We start from the raw sequence: 19,232 nt of genomic DNA on the forward strand, positions 1-19,232 counted from the left end.
TAATATTAAATGTGTGATAAATATTAGCTATTTCAGTGACTACATAGCAGGTGCTCAGTAAATGGACGCTTCTTTCATTTTCCTCCTCCATGTAGGCCCTTATATAACCTTTCAGGGTTTCTCTTCCATATGTTAAGCAAAACAATTCTTAGAATATTGGAGAAAATAGTCCTTACACCTGTGCTGCTCACCTATAAAACAGAGAACCATTTGCTGAATTAGCCAGTTCCATCCTTTGAACATGAAGCTTGGAACGCCATGCTCAAGGAGAGTCTCCTTTCTTTAGAGCAGTAAAAATGGTACAGTCTTCCAGTTAATGAAATTACAAGCCACCCTGCCTATCCCCTATCTATTGTTCCAGCTTCAGACACATTTTGAAAAACCCTCTGGTGCTATCTTTCTTCTTAGTTATCCTTTGCCTTACTTCTCTCTTTCTTATGAGGAAATTTCTCAGGCTCCTCAAGGCACTAATTTCTCTTATGACAACTTTGAAACTCGTAGGTTTCTGAGGACCACATTTTCACTGGGTTAAAAGGCACTTTGGCTGGTAATAGCAGCAGAATTTAAAGTCAAATAAATAAACATCCAGTTCTTCAGTTTCTTAAAATCTTCCCAGATAAGATATGGTATTGATTAGGTAGGAAATAACAAAATGATCTACAGTTTTCCAGAATTCAGATCATAGAGGAATGATCAGAGACCCTAGTGCAGCTCAGGAAGAGCTATTCCACACTTATCTATTCATTTGCTCAGTCTCTCACTGTACAGTTAGTGAATGCCTAATGTAGGCAGGTTATTATTAGAGCAGTAATAATATACCAGCAACAGTAATTGTTATGGGCTGAATTATGTTCCCCCCAAATTCATATGTTGAAGCCTTAACCCTTAGTACTTCAGAATGTGACTGTATTTGGAAATGTAGCCTTTAAAGAGATAATTAAATTAAAATGAGGCTGTTAGCATGGGCCCTAATCCAATCTGATGGGTGTCCTTATAACAAGAAAAAAATTGGACACGAAGAGAGATACCGGGGTACACAGGCACAGAGGAAAGACCGTGTGAGGACACAGTGAGAAGGTGGCCATTTGCAAGCCAAGGAGAAAGGCCTCAGGAAAAAATGTACTTGCAGATACCTTGAACCTGGATTTCGAGCTTCCAAAATGATGGTAAAATGGATTTCTATTGTTTAGGCCACCTAGTCTGTGAAGTATTTTATTATAGCAGCCCAAGCAAACTAATACAGTAATATTTTATATTTATATTGTATTTATACTTTTAGAAATTTCTGTTGTTTTCACATACAAACTGTAGCATACTGGCCAAACACATTGGCTCTGAAGCCACACCTCCCAGGTTTTAATCTGCGACCTACCTGACCTTAGGCAAGTTACCTAACCTCCCTATTGAGGTTTCTTCATCTATAGAATGATTACAGTATCTATGCCACAGGATTGATATCTAGATTAAATGAGTTAATGTTTGTAAATCCCTTTAACAGTGCTTGGCACATAGTAAGCTCTAAAAAGGTATCCCCTAAATTAATAAAGTAAAATGTATGCCATAGTTCATTTTATTCCTCCTAAATCTTATGAGCTGAAGGGAGAGAAGGAAAGGGATAAAATTTGTTGAGCCTTTATTATGCAGTAGACAATGTGGCGACAATTTCATTCACGTTTGCACATGTAAGATTAAATTACTGGCTATGTTTACATACTGTGAAGACATTGGGACATTGGGACATTTGCATACTGCTAAGGCATTGGCTTGGGACATTCTTCCATTTTGAATCTAAATTTTCCTTTCTTCTATTCAGCATCGCACCTGTGTACCAGGAACAGTGGTGGTATCCAAATAAAATGAAAAAGATAGTCATCAAATTGGATATTGTATCAGTCAGGGTTCAGAACCAGTAGTGTAAACACACACACACACACACACACACACACACACACACACACACACCTATCACTCTTTGTATATGGACATATAGTGAATCTCTCTCTCTCTCTATTTAATTCATATTATGTAATTAATTTGGGGGAAATTCAAAGTCCATAAGGCAGTCAGGAAGGGACGATCATGAATAGACTGAACTCCACGGACACAAGCTGGAGCTTGTTATCCACAGGTAGGCGTGTCTGTCTATTTCTCTCTCAGAAAGCAAAGCAGTCTCCAAAAGGGCTTCCAACTGATTGAGGCCCATCAAGATAATCTAATTTAAAGTCAACTGATTAGAGACTTTAATTACATCAGTAAAACATTTTCACAGTGGACCTAGAGTCTGATTAAATAATCGGGAGAATATGTATGTCACAAAAATGGCTGCTACTTTCCATTCTTTGACTCCCTGAAAAAAATATCTCTTGTAGCTCACCGTACCTGGAAACACACTAGAAGGGGGATTCTAGGAACATAGGTTAGCTTGGTCAACCCGACACCCCGCAAAGCCATTGCTGTTCATTAAGGAAAAGAGACCATAATTCACTGTGTGTAGAACAGTGGCATATTTTTAAATGAATTTCTTTTTAACTCTCACAAAATCCTTGAAATATTATGACCATTTTCTGAATAAGAAAACAAAAGCTCTGATGGTTTAAATAATTATCCCAAGTCAACCATCAAGCCAGTGACTAAAATTAGAAGTCAGAGCTGACTCTGAACATTATTATATTTAAGGACAATAAAAAATAACCTCAAGCTACCTTAAGTTCTGAGGGAGCTTTAGGGTGGAAGAGAAATCGATGCTGGTTGGAACATATCAGCTGAGTTGTATTTTAAGCAGGTAAGAAACATGAGTTAGCAGAGTAGAATCTACAATTTTTAACCCCCTTCATGAAAACATGATTGTAGACTCTTAAGATTTTCTTTTGGGATAGCTATGCATTTACAGGAAATTAGGAATTACTCTTTGCAGGTGTGTGTGCATTTGTGTGTCATATACTGCTCAGAGAAGGAGATCTCTTAGTTTTATATACTGGGTAACTTCTTCATGAGTTAGGTGTTACCTTTTCAGAGTTCTGTGACAGATCATGTGGTACTTGAAGTGATGTTATTTATGAAATAAAATAAAAATGAGCATATTTAAATATTTGTTGATGACTGGGCCACTTCTAATTTGGTAAGTAGCCTCACTGCCATTATAATAATTTTTATTTTGTATTTTACTGGGTGCCAAGACTCTGTATAGAGCCTTTGTATACCATGTATTAGTTAAGCCTCAGAAAAGCCCTCTGAAGTTTGTTGGGTCCCCATCTGCATAATGAAGAAATAAAGGCTGAGAAAGAATCAATAGCCTGCTCCAGGTTTACTGCCTTGTGTGTAGAGTTCAAGTGTGAACTAGGTCCAGCTAACTCTAAAGCCCAGATGCTTAGTAACTAATGAAGCAAAGTCCCCACACAATGTTTAAGTGATACTCAGTTTATTAAAGTTATAAAATTGTCTTGCTCTTTCTAAAAACATGATGCAAGGATTTAAAAAGACAATTTTTGTAAAATTATCGTATTGATTTCAAGTCAACCAACTCAAGTGAAGTTTTACAAACGAATGATCCCTAATCTTTTGTAATGTTCTTTCAAAAGTCCTGAATAACTTATCTTTGTGAATTTTGCTTTTACTGTTTGGTGAGAATGGTTCTTTTTTTTTTTTTTAAGATTTTATTTATTTATTTGACAGAGAGACAGCCAGCGAGAGAGGGAACACAAGCAGGGAGAGTGGGAGGGGAAGAAGCAGGCTCCCAGTGGAGCAGGGAGCCCGATGCGGGGCTTGATCCCAGGATCCTGGGACCACACCCTGAGCCGAAGTCAGATGCCTAATGACTGAGCCACCCAGGTGCCCCTAGTGAGAATAGTTCTGAAGTCACAAAGCCAATCTCTGGAACTCTGCCACAGATTCTTTTTTTTTTTTTTTTAAAGATTTTATTTATTTATTCAACGGGTTAGAGACAGCCAGAGAGAGAGGGAATACAAGCAGGGGGAGTGGGAGAGGAAGAAGCAGGCTCATAGCGGAGGAGCCTGATGTGGGGCTCGATCCCATAACGCCAGGATCACGCCCTGAGCCGAAGGCAGACGCTTAACCGCTGTGCCACCCAGGCGCCCCTCTGCCACAGATTCTGGTCCCATTTTCTTTTTCTTTTCTTTTGTTTTTTAAAATTTCAAATGGTTATGTTTAATAGGAGCAAGGTACAGTGCTTAACATACATTGTTTGATTTCATTAAATTCTCACAGTTTTGATTTATTTGTCACAATATTTCAGTCATGAAGTATCATGATTTATATTTTATTTTTTAAAGTTTTTATTTAATTTTATTTTAACTCTAGTATAGTTAACATACAGTGTTATAAAAAAAGATGTGGCATATACAATGGAGTATTATTCAGCCATAAAAAGGAATGAAATCTTGCCATTTGCAATGACATGGATGGAGGTAGAGAGTATAATGCTAAGCTAAATACATCAGTGAGAGAAAGGCAAATGCCATATGATTTCACTTGTATGTGGAATTTAAGAAACAACAACAAAAAAATGAGCAAAGGAAAAAGAGAGAGAAACCAAGAAACAGACTTTTAACTATAGAGAACAAACTGATAGTTACCAGAGGGGAGGTGGGTAGGGAGATGGATAAAATAGGTGAGGAGGATTAAGGAGTGAACTTGTTGTGATGAGCTCTGCTTCCATTTTCTACTTATCGCTCATGATCAATTCTAATTCTATAAGAATCCTTTCAAATATCCATTTGTTGACACATAGAAAAATAATATGGGAGAATATTCCATAGACATAACATCATTTGATTGCAAGTACAAATGCCGGTTAACTTTGATAGTAACATATTGACTGCCTTTACCATCAGGGCAGAATGTAGGCTAGTGTCTACAAACACATTTTGTTTGAACACATTTGTTATAGTCTTGTTTTAGTTCTATAGTTAAAAAGTAACCATTTGTCAAATTCAATATAATGCTATGCTTTCATAATGGCTGTATAATAATATATGAAAATACTAAGGGAGGCTGGCCGTTGAGAAAATTAGGGCTGAACAATTTGTATGTGCTTATGGAATTCCAGCATATCACATCTCAATGATAAGCTATAATAACTATAATAAGCCGTGGAAAATTTAGTCCAAATTTCAAAATGGGGTTCTAGTTAACAATAGAAGTTTAAAGGTTACTCTAATTAATGAATGTGCTTGCAGTATTTTAAGTGTATTCATTTAAGTTTAGTCATATATTATGAAGCATTTAAATCATTTTAAACATGCACTCAGAAACCACATCCGTTGTACTTAATAGCTGAAGACTATATTTTTACATGGAGAGTACAATTTATATCAGAATTGCCTGTTGTGGGTTCACCATGAGTCCTTTGGATATTAATAGTTTGAACACATAGTTCTAAAAACTTAATTCCCTTGGAGAAAAAGCGTAATTTGGTTTTAGTGAGAATAAGGTAACCTTATGAAACACAGAAAAAGAAAGAAAGAAAGAAAGAAAGAAAGAAAGAAAGAAAGAAAGAAAGAAAGAAAGAAAAAACTTAAATATGATAATCAGTAAGAAATAATACTGATGCTGGACAATTCAGACCAGCTTCTAGACTTATATTTTCATAGAAATGTGCTTTTTTTCTTTATCAGTATATGTTTCCATCCACACAAAGTAATGTAAATTGAAGGTCTCTCACAGTGTGTTTTTCCCCCTTGTTAAGAAAAGGCACGTATTTAAATATTACCTTCTAAAGTAAGAAAGAATGAAAAGATAAACAGCTGTAATCTCTCTGTAAGTAACCTTATAAACAAAATGGATGCACACTTGGGTACAGTTGCAAAACAACACATGTGTGCACGTGCGCACACACACACACACACACACACACACAGGACTTATGAGACTGTCCCTGTGTTTAGGCTCAGATGCTACTTTTCTATGAAGGGAATGCAGGTAAAGTGTTTATTAGCTCTTCAAAAAACCTTTACTCATGTAAACAAATTGATAGGAAAAGCCCAGAGCAAGCACTCTGAATGAGATGGTTTTACTGTTAGCAATGAGGCATTAAACAATGTCTGCGCTACTTGTGGGAGAAGGGGAGTGGGGAGGAGGGAGGAAGAAGGAAGGAAAAAGAAGGGACCCTCACCTTCATTTAAATTGCAGTCTACCTCTTAAAATAGAATGCGACCTAGTCCTCATGTAAGTATCATGAGACTATCTGGGAATCTGCTTTAATTAATGGGCTCAGATATAGCTGAACTGAATGAAAGCAACTGCTTTTGTGAGCTGTTTATTACCTAAGCCGTGCTGCACTGAAATGAGAATGATCAGAAAGGAAGGGCCCAGCCAGAGATATCCATGCTGCCATAGTCCACCTTTCACTCTGATTATTCAAATGAAATGTGCAGGAAGGAGTATCAAGATGACCCACATGCCTATAATACATTATCCATTTATTATGCATAATTCTCCATGAAGCAGTCACACCATTTGTAACAAGGAAAATGAAACAAAGCAGATGAGAAAATGTGTCTCTATTTGGGCATCATTCTGGAATCTAGTTTCATGACAGTTCATTTACTTTTTAATCTCTTGTTTGCTTGTTCAATATTCACAGAAGGAAGGAGGGAAGTAAAGCAAGCAGTAGGATTGCCTCCGTGAAAACCCACTTCCCCTTCCTGGTCCCCTTGCATTATGACCTGCATCTCATTATCAGTAGCGCTAAAATACATTGAGGGTCTACTGTCGGCAAGCCATCTGAGTGACATGTACGAAAATGATTGACACATAAGTAGTCTCTGCAGAGAGCATTGGGTATGAAATCAAGCCCCAGATTTGAGTTCCAGGTTCTGTGACTAGAGTGACTTAGAGTGACTTACTTGATTTCCTTGAGCCTTAATTTCCTCCTCCGTAGAACATAGTTATAATAATAGTTGACATTTACATCACCTCTGACATTGTCATAATTTCTTACAGAATATTAAGTATCCTGAAAGCAAATATATGTAAAGAGATTTTATAAACTTAAAAGGGCTAGCTAAGGTTACTCATCATCATTGGTATTTTATTTATTTATTTTTTTCTTCATTTATTTGAGAGAGAGAGAGCATGAAGGAGGGAGGGGCAGAGGGAGAGGGAGAAGCAGGGACCCTGCTGAACAGGGAGCCCCACTTGGTCCTGGATTCCAGGACCTCGGGATCATGACCTGAGCCGAAGGCAAATGCCTAACCGACTGAGCCACCTGGTGTCCCATCATCATTAGTATTTTAAAACCACATTTGTTTCCTCTCACGTGTTATTGACAAGTTGCTTTGCTCCTCTGTCAGTCAGCACTTGCTGGACTCCTCACCTCTGTAGACAAATGATAGGGAGCTAGGAATGCAAAACCTAGAAATTATTCTTTCTGGAGGTCTTGTGAACCTGCTAGATAATTCTCTCTCACTTAGGATGATCTTACACTGCTTATGATGATTATCAGTTGACGTTGCTTTTGGCCTAAATAAGAAAAAAAGTGTGGTGATTAAAAAGAACCCTCCTATTGGCAGCTGAATCTCAACTCATAAGACTAGTCTAATTTAATGTATGGTATTGGAATAATGACTTCCTCAGATAACAGTCCCATAGTGACTATGGAGAGAGAAGGTTATTGAGTAACCCAGCACCTAATACAGACCGTATGAATTTTATGTTGGCTGTATTAAGTACTTATTTTTTTCACAGTAGTTAATAAGCTAGTAAAACCATAGGCAATCTTTTGAAACACTGAATACTCTGCCTAAAAGTTTAAATTTCCTGTTATGAGGGATCCTTGTAGACCAATAGCTGGACTGATAAGCATCTGTTCTGGCAGAATTACTTTGGTCATTTAAAAAAAATAGGGTGTTGCATGATTCAGTATAATGGTTAAGAAACTGGACTTTGGCAGCAGACAGATCTGGGTTCAAGGCCAATTCAGGCGCTTCATAGCTCTGCAATTACTTTTAGCCTTAATTTGCTATAACAGTACTTTTAAGACTTCTTGGGAGGATAAAATGTAAGAATGCATAAAAAAGGCATTGGCAAAATCAATCATCAGTTCTAAAATTGTATGTTGGTTACCTATTGCTGTATAACAAATTATCTCAAAATTTAATGGCTTAAAACAATAAACATTTAGATCAGGAATTCAGGGATAGCTTGCCTGGGTGGTTCTGGCTTGGGTCTCTAATGAGGTTGAAGTTATGATGTTGGCCAGAGTTACAGGCATCTGAAGACTTGACCTGGGGCTAGAAAATCCAATTCCAAGAATGCTCACTCACACAGTAATTGGCATGAAACCTTAGTTCTTTGCTGACTATTAGCATGAGGCCTTAGTTCTTTGCTGCCTGTAGGCAGAAGGTCTCAGTTCTTTGCCACATAGACCTCCCCATAGGGCTGCTTGAGTGTTCTCACAGCATGGCAACTAGCTTCTTCCAGAGCAAGTGATCCAGAAGAGAGCAAGATGTTAGCCACAGTGTCTTTTATGACCTAGCTTTGAAAGTCACATTCCACCATTTCCATGATATCCTATGATGTACGAAAATCAGCCCCACTCAATGTGGAGGAAAAGGGCTACAGAAGACTGAGAATGCTATGAGGCAGGGATCATTGGGGGCCCTCTTTGAGACAGGCTACCGCATTTGGGAAAAGTGAGAACCTATCTTGTGTAGTGTATTCAGAATGTTTCTGAAGCAGAATGTCTCTTAATTCACAATGCTGAAAGGGAGCCTGAGGGCTAGTGTGTGTGACAATGATAGGGACTCAAAGAAAAATAAAGGGGGGGAAAACACTTCTCATAAAGTACTGATGGAGTTAGACTTCTATAATTCTTTGATTCTGAATTTAACGCTTAGTTAAAAGTTTCTAGTTCTCTTTAGGTTGCTGAGGTCATGACCTAAATAATCAGGTTCTCCTGGCCTGAAAAGCAACAGTTCTTAAAAGATCCCAAAGGCTGATAATTTTTTAGAAACCTGGAAAAAAAGAGAATTGCTACCTTTAAGCAAATATCCTTATCAGTGGAGTCAGTTCACCCATGCTCTCTTGATGCTGAATTGTACATGCTAGGGTCTAAGGCTTGTCCACAAGTCTCTTTTACCTAGAGGTGTCCTAAGGTATCTTCCTTATCAACTCTGCTGCGATTTTTCTCTCTTATAGTATTATAATGAGTCTTTATAGTATTTTATTTTGGATGATGGTGGATGACAAAGTTTAGCAAAAGAGCCAAGGGCCTCAAGCAGTTCCATTGTGACAAGTATGGGAAATCAAATGTACTATAAATGGTGTTTCTCACCTCTTCATCAGTGCAGTAACTAAATGCTCATACATTCAGTGTTCTATGGATCAACAATGGCAATAAGCCTGGAGGAGCACAGAATGCAGGCCTCAACTCACTCACCATTTTCCAGCTTTGAGATTTTGAACAAATTACCAACCTCTTTGTACCTCATTTTTCTCATCTTTACAGTGTAAATAATAATAGTATCTATCTCTTAGGGTTTTGTAAGGTTTAAATAAGTTAACATAGGTAAAGCATTTAGAACAGTGCCTGGCATATGCCGATCATCATGTATTAATTATTATTGCTCTCTGACTAGAAAGTGTGTATATTTATTTATATCTGTACCTCTCTTTCTTTCTCTCTTTCTCTTTCTCTGTGTATTTTTTTAAATGTGTACTCGAGATGAAATTTTTAGTCTTTTAGCCAATTCCTTAAGCAAGATTTATGTTCTTTTTTTTTTTTAAAGATTTTATTTATTTATTTTAACAGAGATAGAGACAGCCAGCGAGAGAGGGAACACAAGCAGGGGGAGTGGGAGAGGAAGAAGCAGGCTCATAGCAGAGGAGCCTGATATGGGGCTCGATCCCATAACGCCGGGATCACGCCGAGCTGAAGGCAAACGCTTAACGACTGCGCCACCCAGGCGCCCCAAGATTTATGTTCTTAATCTTAATCTTAATAAGGGTTACTAGGGAGAAATTTCATTCATTCATTCATTCTCTGTTTACTTAGCAAATCTATTTTAACTCTCTACTATGGGCTAGAAATTGTGAACGGGAAGGTCCTTGGATAAAACCATACACACAAGCACACACACACAGACACACACACAGAAATTTATATAAGGAGGTTAAAATACAGTAAAAGAGAGAGGCATATTTATAAATAACTCTCAACCAGTATACATACCATAGTGTGACAGTGTAGTAAAGCTTACAGAAAATTCAGTGGTTGTGTGAAATAGAAAGCAGTTGTTTCCCAAATGGGATGGTTGGGATAGGTATCATAAAGAAGGATGAATTTAACCTGGGCCTTAAAAATGGATTGGTTCAGATAGGCAGAAAATGTCTAAAAGGGAGAAGAGCAATCCTTTTGGGGGCAGGAAAAACTTATGGCAGAAACAGCCCACTATCTGAAGTGAGTGGGGATATGTCAGTGTTCCTGGAACATGGGCTTGAAGGCCAAGAGTTGGACCTTAGTAAAATAATGAATGCTGAGAGCTCCGGACATTAGTTGATAGACGTCTAGAGCTATACACAGTTTCTTACCAATGTTTGAAGGTGTATTAGCTCCTTTTCTTTGAATCATTTATTTACTTGTTTGAGCAATTTGTTAGTTCTGGAAAACTGGGAAAATTCTTTGTGAAAAGCCACAAAGAACTGTGAAACCAGTATGACCATCTCTTTGGGAAGTGCTTGAGAACCAATTTACACAAAGTAAATTTGTGTCTTCTTTTGGGATTTGAATTTATCAGAACTGGCGCCATAGGGCTCAAAGGACTCACGTCTGCAAGAATGATGGGCTTATTTGGAGTGGGAGGCTGCTGGCCCCCAGGCACAGTGTTCTCAAACAAGCAGTGCCAGAGTTGGTAAAGGACAAAAGGGAGGGAGTATATGAAACAGTTATGAGCACAGGCTTTGGAGATGGGCCTTATAACATTGTAGCTCTGCCATTTGCTATCTGTGTGATTTTATTTTTTATTTTATTTTATTTTATTTTATTTTATTTTATTTTTGAGTTTTTATGTTAAGACTGTATTTTCCAATTTAGTACAACATATGCTTCTAAGCTTGCTCATTTTTTCTTTTTCTTTTTTATTTTTTAATTTAAATTCAGTTAGCCAACATCTAGTACATCATTAGTTTTTTATATAATGTTCAACGATTCATTAGTTGCATATAACACCCCGTGCTCATCACATCACATGCCCTCCTTAATGCCCATCACCCAGTTACCCCATCCCCCCACCACCCTACCTATCCACAGCCCTCAGTTTGTTTCCTGGAGTCAAGGGTCTCTCATGGTTTGTCTCCCTCTCTGACTTCTTCCCATTCAGTTTTCCCTCCCTTTCCCTATTGTCCTCTGCCCTATTTCTTATATTCCACATATGAGTAGAAACCATATGATAATTGTCTTTCTCTGATTGATTTATTTCACTTAGCATAATACCCTCCAGTTCCATCCATATTGATATATATGGTAGGTATTCATCCTTTCTCATGGCTGAGTAATATTTTGTGTGTTTTAAACAAATTATTTATTCTCTTCTTTAAGATTATTCATCTGTAAAATTATAATAACCAAGGCCTATTTATTGTATTATTCGGAGGATTTGTAGATATCATTGATGTGATGTGCGTGGTATTTGGCACGCAGAAAGTGCTCAGTAACTGAGGAATATAATTATTGATGCTGTTGTTGATGCTGCATTGTTGTTGTTACTCTCAAATGTTCAGGATGGAGAGAGAGCTATATCCCACAATGAAAGAATTGTTTGAGAGTGAGGGAATTTGAACTGTTATCATGTGGGATATCCTTCTATTGAAAGTCTGCCTCCCCCATTTCCTATAAGTGGACAATGAGGACTAATTTGGAGAGCCTACCAGGTCATCCACCTTTGTGCTATAAGAATAGCCTTTTTGTCTAAGGGAAGATTATTTTCTTTGAGAGTGCATCTGTGGGGGTGGTAGCTTACCGTGAGTGAGAAGGGAGGGGTCTCTGTCCAGACAATCAAAAGAGCTGAATGAACCCTGGTGTTTCATGGAGTGAGAGATGCTGTTCAAATTCTGTTGCTTGTATTGTCTTCTTAGAGCTTCTGAGGGAAACCCAGGAATGAGTTAATGTACCCGCTCTGTGCTTCCACAGTGCTCCTAGCAATATCAGGTACTGTGTAAGAGCAAAGACTCAGATGTTAGACCTTTTGCGACTCAGTTTCCCCACCTGCAAAATGCTAAATTTTTGTATTGCTTCACTGAACTAGTATATATAAAGCCCTTATGACAGTGCCTGGAACATTGGCTCTGGACATGTTAGCTGTTATGCTAAATGATCATCACAATGGACAGTAATTGTGGGCTTGATTGTTTATATCCACTGTTAGACTCTACGATGATTTATTTTGAAGAATGTATCAACAAGAATTTACATCCCTAGGGAAGTTGTAGGAAAGTGGAAACGCATGAAGTAGGAGAGAAGGCCCATCATCCCTCTAAAAGGAGAAGCATTTCCTATCCAGAAGGTGGCCTGCAGCAACCAAAGAGGGATGGAGCCTGCCATGCATTAATACCAGCCATGCCCAAGGGATGTTAGCCCTTGAGTCACCAGGTCTATGCCAGGAACGTCAGGGGTGACCTGGGCCAGAGCCAGTCGAAGCAGGAAGACCATACTGGCTAAGTCCCTTTGGGCTCATGGCAAGGAAAGGTGGAACTGAGCAGAGAGTGTAGGAGAAAGCACGGGAAATGAGGGTGTGGAGAAGGGAAGTAGAACACTGAACACATTTTAGCCACCTCGCTGTTTCCCATCCAGCCAGTTCATAACCGTAGCAACAGATGTGTGATGCCTTCAGGTACCACACTTTATAAGTCATTGAGGTGTTTGAAAATTATTTTTGGCATAATAGCTGTATATATTCTAGATTCCAGGAAGTCTGAGTCAAAGTCGCTCCTGAGAACTACAGGGTTTGGAAATGTTGTATCTTCTGGGAAAGGTTTCATTATTTAGTGTCAACCCCATTATTAGGTCCAGGGTCATTGCAAAACTGCATTTCAATTTGGCCTTTTAATCCCCAGAGTTGACACTTAAACAAGGTCACTATAGCCACCCGAGCACTATTAAGTTGGATTTAAACTTGGAACTTTTTCTTACATTTCGACATGTGATCAGAAAGCTAAGGGATAATATATTCTGCATTGTATCAGAAAGTATTCATATCAAACCCTTATTTTTAACTCTGTCTTCCTTTTACTCATATTATTTATAGCCATTGGATTTTTACTTGTTTCTAATATAATTCCATAGCAGTAAATTTCAGAAATAAGGAACTATAAAAAGGAAATTTAAAAGTCAATCATAGTTCAATACACAAAGATAAATAAACAAATACCACTTATCTTATTTCTAGTTGTTTTTTGTTTTGTTTTATTTTGTTTTTTTACTGTTACAAATTATGTGGCTAAAAATATTCTTGGACAAGTCCTCAGGTGCAAGAAGTCCACTAGGGTAGAGCGAGAAGTTCTATGGAGCAATCAGAAGAACTGAATGAACCCTGGTGTTTTGATAGATCTTAGGATACTTAGAAATTTAGTAGATAATTCTGAATTCCACTGTGGCTGAAATCACTTATACTTCTATGAGCTATTTAATAAGAGTTCTGTCAGTCCTAAACCTCAGCAGCACTTGGCTTTTCAGACTTACAATTTTTTTTTAATAATCTGGCAGATATTATTTAAGATATTTGCTTTTAAAAATTATTAGTGAGTTTGACGTTGGTTAAGCGTCCAGCTCTTGATTTCAGCTCAGGTCATGATCTCAGGATGGTGAGATCAAGCCCAGCAGGGCGCTGGGTGTGGAGCCTGCTTAAGAATTAAGGAGGGCACGTATTGCATGGTGCACTGGGTGTTATATGCAACTAATGAATCATCGAACTTTACATCAGAAACCAGGGATGTACTGTATGGTGACTAACATAATATAATAAAAAAAATTAAAATAAAAAAAATAAAAGAATAAAAGAATTCTCTTGTTCCTTCTCCCTCTGCCCCTCCCTCCTGCTCTTTCTTAAAAAAAATTTTTTTAGTGATTTCTTTATCTTTAATTATTTTGTATGTTTTACTTTATGATTTGAAACTTAACAGCCTTTGTGAATTTGGGTTTTATTTTTTGGGGGGATGGGTATCCAGCCTCTAAGAGGAGCTCCAATAATTCCTGCTTCCAAATTTCATGCCTTTACATTGTCTCCTTCTACATTGTTTCAGGATTTTTTCTGTGTGATTGATAGAATGTAGCAGAAGTGATTGTATATGATCTCCAAGGCTAGGTCATAAAACACAATTTTATGCCTTTCCTTCTCTCTAAGATCGCTCTCTTTAGGGGAAGCCAGCTGTCACGTTCTGAGAACACTCAAGCAGTCCTGCAGAAAGGCTCAAAGGGTAAAGCACAGAGGCCTTCTATCCATAGTCATGTGGATGAGCCATCTTGGAAGTCAATCCTCAGCCCCAGTGAAGGCTTCAAATGACTACAGCCCCAACCAGCATCTTGACTGCAACCTAGGGGGTAGACCTTAAGCCAAAACCACCTAGCTGACTACTCTTGAATTCCTGACCCACAGAAACTATGACATAATAAATACTTGTTGCTTAAGCTGTTCAGTTTGGAATAATTAATCAGCAATAGATAACTAATACAATAGGATTTATAAAAGCATCTTATATAAATGACCTATAAAAGTAATAAAAGCTTATTAATTATATATAGTATAGATTTTTTTTTTTCTAATCTGAATTGCACTCTTAATTTGTACAACATATCCTTTGTCTTTTGTACTGAATTTTCTCTGGAATTCTACCAGAGCTGATTTTCACTATATTAAACCATATTTTTTCTTTTGTTTTTCTAATGTGTTTATACTAGACCATCACAAACTTTTGTTGATTTTTGTTATTGTTGTTAGCAGAACATGATCAGGTCATTTGAACCTAGTTACAGATTATTTGTCTTATCATTTGGGCATTTAACCTATTTTCACCTATTTTGAACAAATGTGTTTTATTTGATTTTTACATTTTGATTTATGCTTTATATTTATGCTTCCTTGTTGACTCATTTCTTTTACTGAAATACATCCTACACATCCTTATAAAAATTCTACTTCAAAGATGTGTTTGTAAAGTTACACTTGAATCAACATACCTTTAATTATCAAAATCAAGAAAACACAAGGTCCAATTTACTGTTCTTTATTTATTTATTTTTTTTTAAAGATTTTTTATTTATTTATTCGACAGAGATAGAGACAGCCAGCGAGAGAGGGAACACAAGCAGGGGGAGTGGGAGAGGAAGAAGCAGGCTCATAGCGGAGGAGCCTGATGTGGGGCTCGATCCCATAACGCCGGGATCACGCCCTGAGCCGAAGGCAGATGCTTAACCGCTGTGCCACCCAGGCGCCCCCAATTTACTGTTCTTTAAAATGTGCATCAGGGGCGCCTGGGTGGCACAGCGGTTAAGCGTCTGCCTTCGGCTCAGGGCGTGATCCCGGCGTTATGGGATCGAGCCCCACATCAGGCTCCTCCGCTATGAGCCTGCTTCTTCCTCTCCCACTCCCCCTGCTTGTGTTCCCTCTCTCGCTGGCTGTCTCTATCTCTGTTGAATAAAAAAAAAATCTTTAAAAAATAAAATAAAATGTGCATCATAACATAATAGTGGGACATAAAACCAATTTAGTGCAATGTGTTTCAAATCTTTTTAGTCATGGCCCACATTAAGAACTCATTTTATCTTACAATCAAATATATATGTACATCAAGATGTTGGACAAGAAAGATGCATATGTTTGTGCTGGAGAGTAATGAAAAATGTGTATGATACTGTGGGTTAGAGTCAGATATATAGAGAGAGAGACTATAGATATATAGTCTCCATATCTATCTATCTATCTATCTATCTATCTATCTATCTATCTATCATCTATCTATCTATCCATAGACTATATTCCCTGTGCTGTACCTCTCATTCCCTTGATTTATTCATTCCATAGCTGAAAGGCAGTACCTCCCACTCCTCTTCACCCATTTTGCTCCCCCCCGCCATGGCAACTACCAGTTTGTTCTCTGTATTTATGAGTCTGTTTCTGGTTTTTTGTTCATTTGTTTGTTTGTTTTGCTTTTTAGATTCCACATATAAGTGAAATGGTATGGTATTTGTCTTTCTCTGTCTGACTCATTTCATTTAGCATAATACCCTCTAGGTCCATTCATGTTGTGGTGTTGAGTTGTATAAGTTCTTTGTGTACTTGGATAATAACCCCTTATCAGATGAATCACTTGCGAATATCTTCTCCCATTCAGTAGATTTCCTTTTCATTTTGTTGATGGTTACTTTCATTCTACAAAGAATATAAAATTATTTTTAGATTAATAGAGTCCCAAAAGTTTATTTTTGGATGAGGAGACATGTCTAGAAAAGTGTTGCTGAGGCTGATGTCAAGGAGATTATTGCCTTTGTTTTCTTCTAGGGTTTTTATGGTTTCAGGTCTTACATTTAGGTCTTTAGTCCATTTTGTATTTGTTTTTGTGTATAACATGGGATTTTAGATATAGTGATTATTATTAATACATTATTTGTATGTGATACATCTTTCAGTTTTTCATCTGTATTCTGTTTATAGCCATGTTTATATCAAGTGTATATTCTTGTTAAATTTAATTTGTTTAAATACTTACCACCAGTTGTTCACATAATAACTTGGTTATTGAATTTTTAAGTTATAATCTTCTTTAGTTTTGTAATAGAACTTGTCTGAGTGATTTATCTAGGAGGGTATTATTTTAATATGATTAAAACTGAGAACTAGAATAATATGAATTGAGCAACGATAAACAGCCCCTAATATTTTGGTTTTTACTAGCATGATTTAAAAAAATGTGTCATTATTTTGAATAGATTAAAATGTTTTTTTAAAGCAATTTTGCTCATGGTGACAAATATAACAAAATAAAAATTATTAAAAAAATAAAAATAATAAATAAATAAATAAATAAATAAATAAATAAATAAAACAACTCTTGCTCAACAAATATTTTAGAAATACCAATTATTTGCCAGACATTTTTGTAGGCAAAAAGAATATGACATCTGACTGTAAGTGGCTCACAAAAAAATATATGGGATGGATTGCATGTGCAGAACTTAATGCAATAATGATGAAGAAGATGATGATATCAACTAAGTCTCCTCAACATTCACTGTGTGTTCCTGGTGCTATTCTAAGTTCTTTAAGCATAACAAAATCATATAATGGTCAGAAAACCCTAAAATATAGATGCTGTTATTATCCCTATTTTAAATTTGATGAAATGGAGGCACAGATAGTCAAATTTACTCAAGTTGAAGCAGAGCTGGAATTCAATGTCAGGTAGTCTAGCTCTAGAACCTGGATTTTTTAATTGATTCTTATTCAATATGCTGAGGTTGATGTTTTAAGTTCTTTTGGAGTTTATTTCTACTAATTTTTATGAATAATAATAAAAATACTTAAACTGTTATCTTTTAATTCCAATATGGTGGATTGGGCTAACAGAGACTCCCTTACTACAAATATATAGAAATGGTGCATACAACATGACCAAAAAAAAAAAAAAAATATCTGAGCTCAAAAGAAAAAGTGGAAATTCTCACATGCTAGAAACAAAGAAGGAATTTAAAACCAGGCAAATGCTCAAGCTGGAAGTATAGAGACCCTGAGGGAGCCTTGTATAGGCAGAGTTGAGGTCCTGGGAAGGCTGCCCTCATATGAAAAGATGACGAGAAAAACACCTTCTACCAGCCAAAATAAAGCTGTTGAAAGTGTGACTTTTTGGCTCTGAATGGGGAAAAAAGCAATAGTTACCCATGAGCAATCCTAAATTCAAGGCTCCCTCATAGGTGGATGCGGATTCCAGTTCTTGTAGTACTGCTTTTGTGAGATTAATGTGAGTCTGGTGCCGAACCAGAGAAAGCCTTAGAGCTCTTGGCAGATGCACATGCAAAGCCTGTTGTAGGGATGCTCCCGGGACACAGAACAAATGGACTCTACACAATGAAAGACTCTGCAGGGAAGATAAGCTCACAACAAAAATCACTAACCACATGCTATACAATATACAATGACCTGGAGGATTAGCAACCCAAGAATTTCAGATAATGGGAAAATATGAAGGCCTATAAAAAGTTACATTTAAAGTAATTTAAAAAAAAAGAAATAATACAAAGCATAATGAAAAAATAGGTTACTATGAAAAATTCCAAATGGAGTGGAAAAAATGGCAAAACTTGATCAAATAAAAATATATAGATGAATTTTATGATATGGGAATTATATCTCAACAAAGCTATTATTAAAAGACTTAGACAAAATTGGAAAACAACGCTGAATGTTAAATCATTATGCCCGAACAGCATGTTAGGCACAACTGAAGAGATTCAATACAACAGGAGATTTGTATGAGGAAAGTAACCAATATGGAGCACAAAGAGAAAAGGAAACAAATATGAAAGAGAGTTTAAAAGACATGGAGAATGCATGTGTTCATTTTGCAAACACTAGTAAACTGAGCATCATCTACATCTATGCCGTTTTTCTGCATGTTTGAAAGGGGAGGGGGAAACTTGTCCTCCCTGGAGTGTATACTTTCTGGGGAAAGTGAGAGAGATGGTAAAGAACCTTGGTAACTAAATCCACAGCATTTCAGATATTGGTAACTGTCCTGGGATAGGGCAGGATATATGGGAGGAAGTGTGGATGAAGAGCCAGTGTGGTCATGCAGTTTTAGTGGAGTAGTCAAGAAGATCCTCATGGAGAACTGACATCGGAGCAGACACCTGAGAAGAGAAGTCAGTGATGCAGACACATTGGGAAAGAGGTTCCTGGGCAAAGGGAAAGGATTGGGAACACCCTTGGCATGAGAGAGGAGCAAGAAGGAAGAGCCAGAAGGAAGTCCATGAGTTGGGAGTGGACTGGTGGGCAGAGTGGAGCGACAAGAAGCCACAGAGGTAGACAGGACTGGGAGTGGGGAGGATGTTTTTGGACTCTGTGGGACTCTAAATACTTTAGCTTTTATCTGAGTGAAATGGGAAGCCATTGGAAGGTTTTGACTAGGTGTTATATCATCTGAAAAATATATTTACCATGACTCTTTTTGCTACTGTTTTGAGAATAAACTGTAGGAGTAGAATGGAGAAATAAATCAGTGAGGAAACT

Source organism: Ursus maritimus, unplaced genomic scaffold, assembly GCF_017311325.1.
Source record: "Ursus maritimus isolate PB19 unplaced genomic scaffold, ASM1731132v1 scaffold_16, whole genome shotgun sequence".
NCBI lineage: Eukaryota > Metazoa > Chordata > Mammalia > Carnivora > Ursidae > Ursus > Ursus maritimus.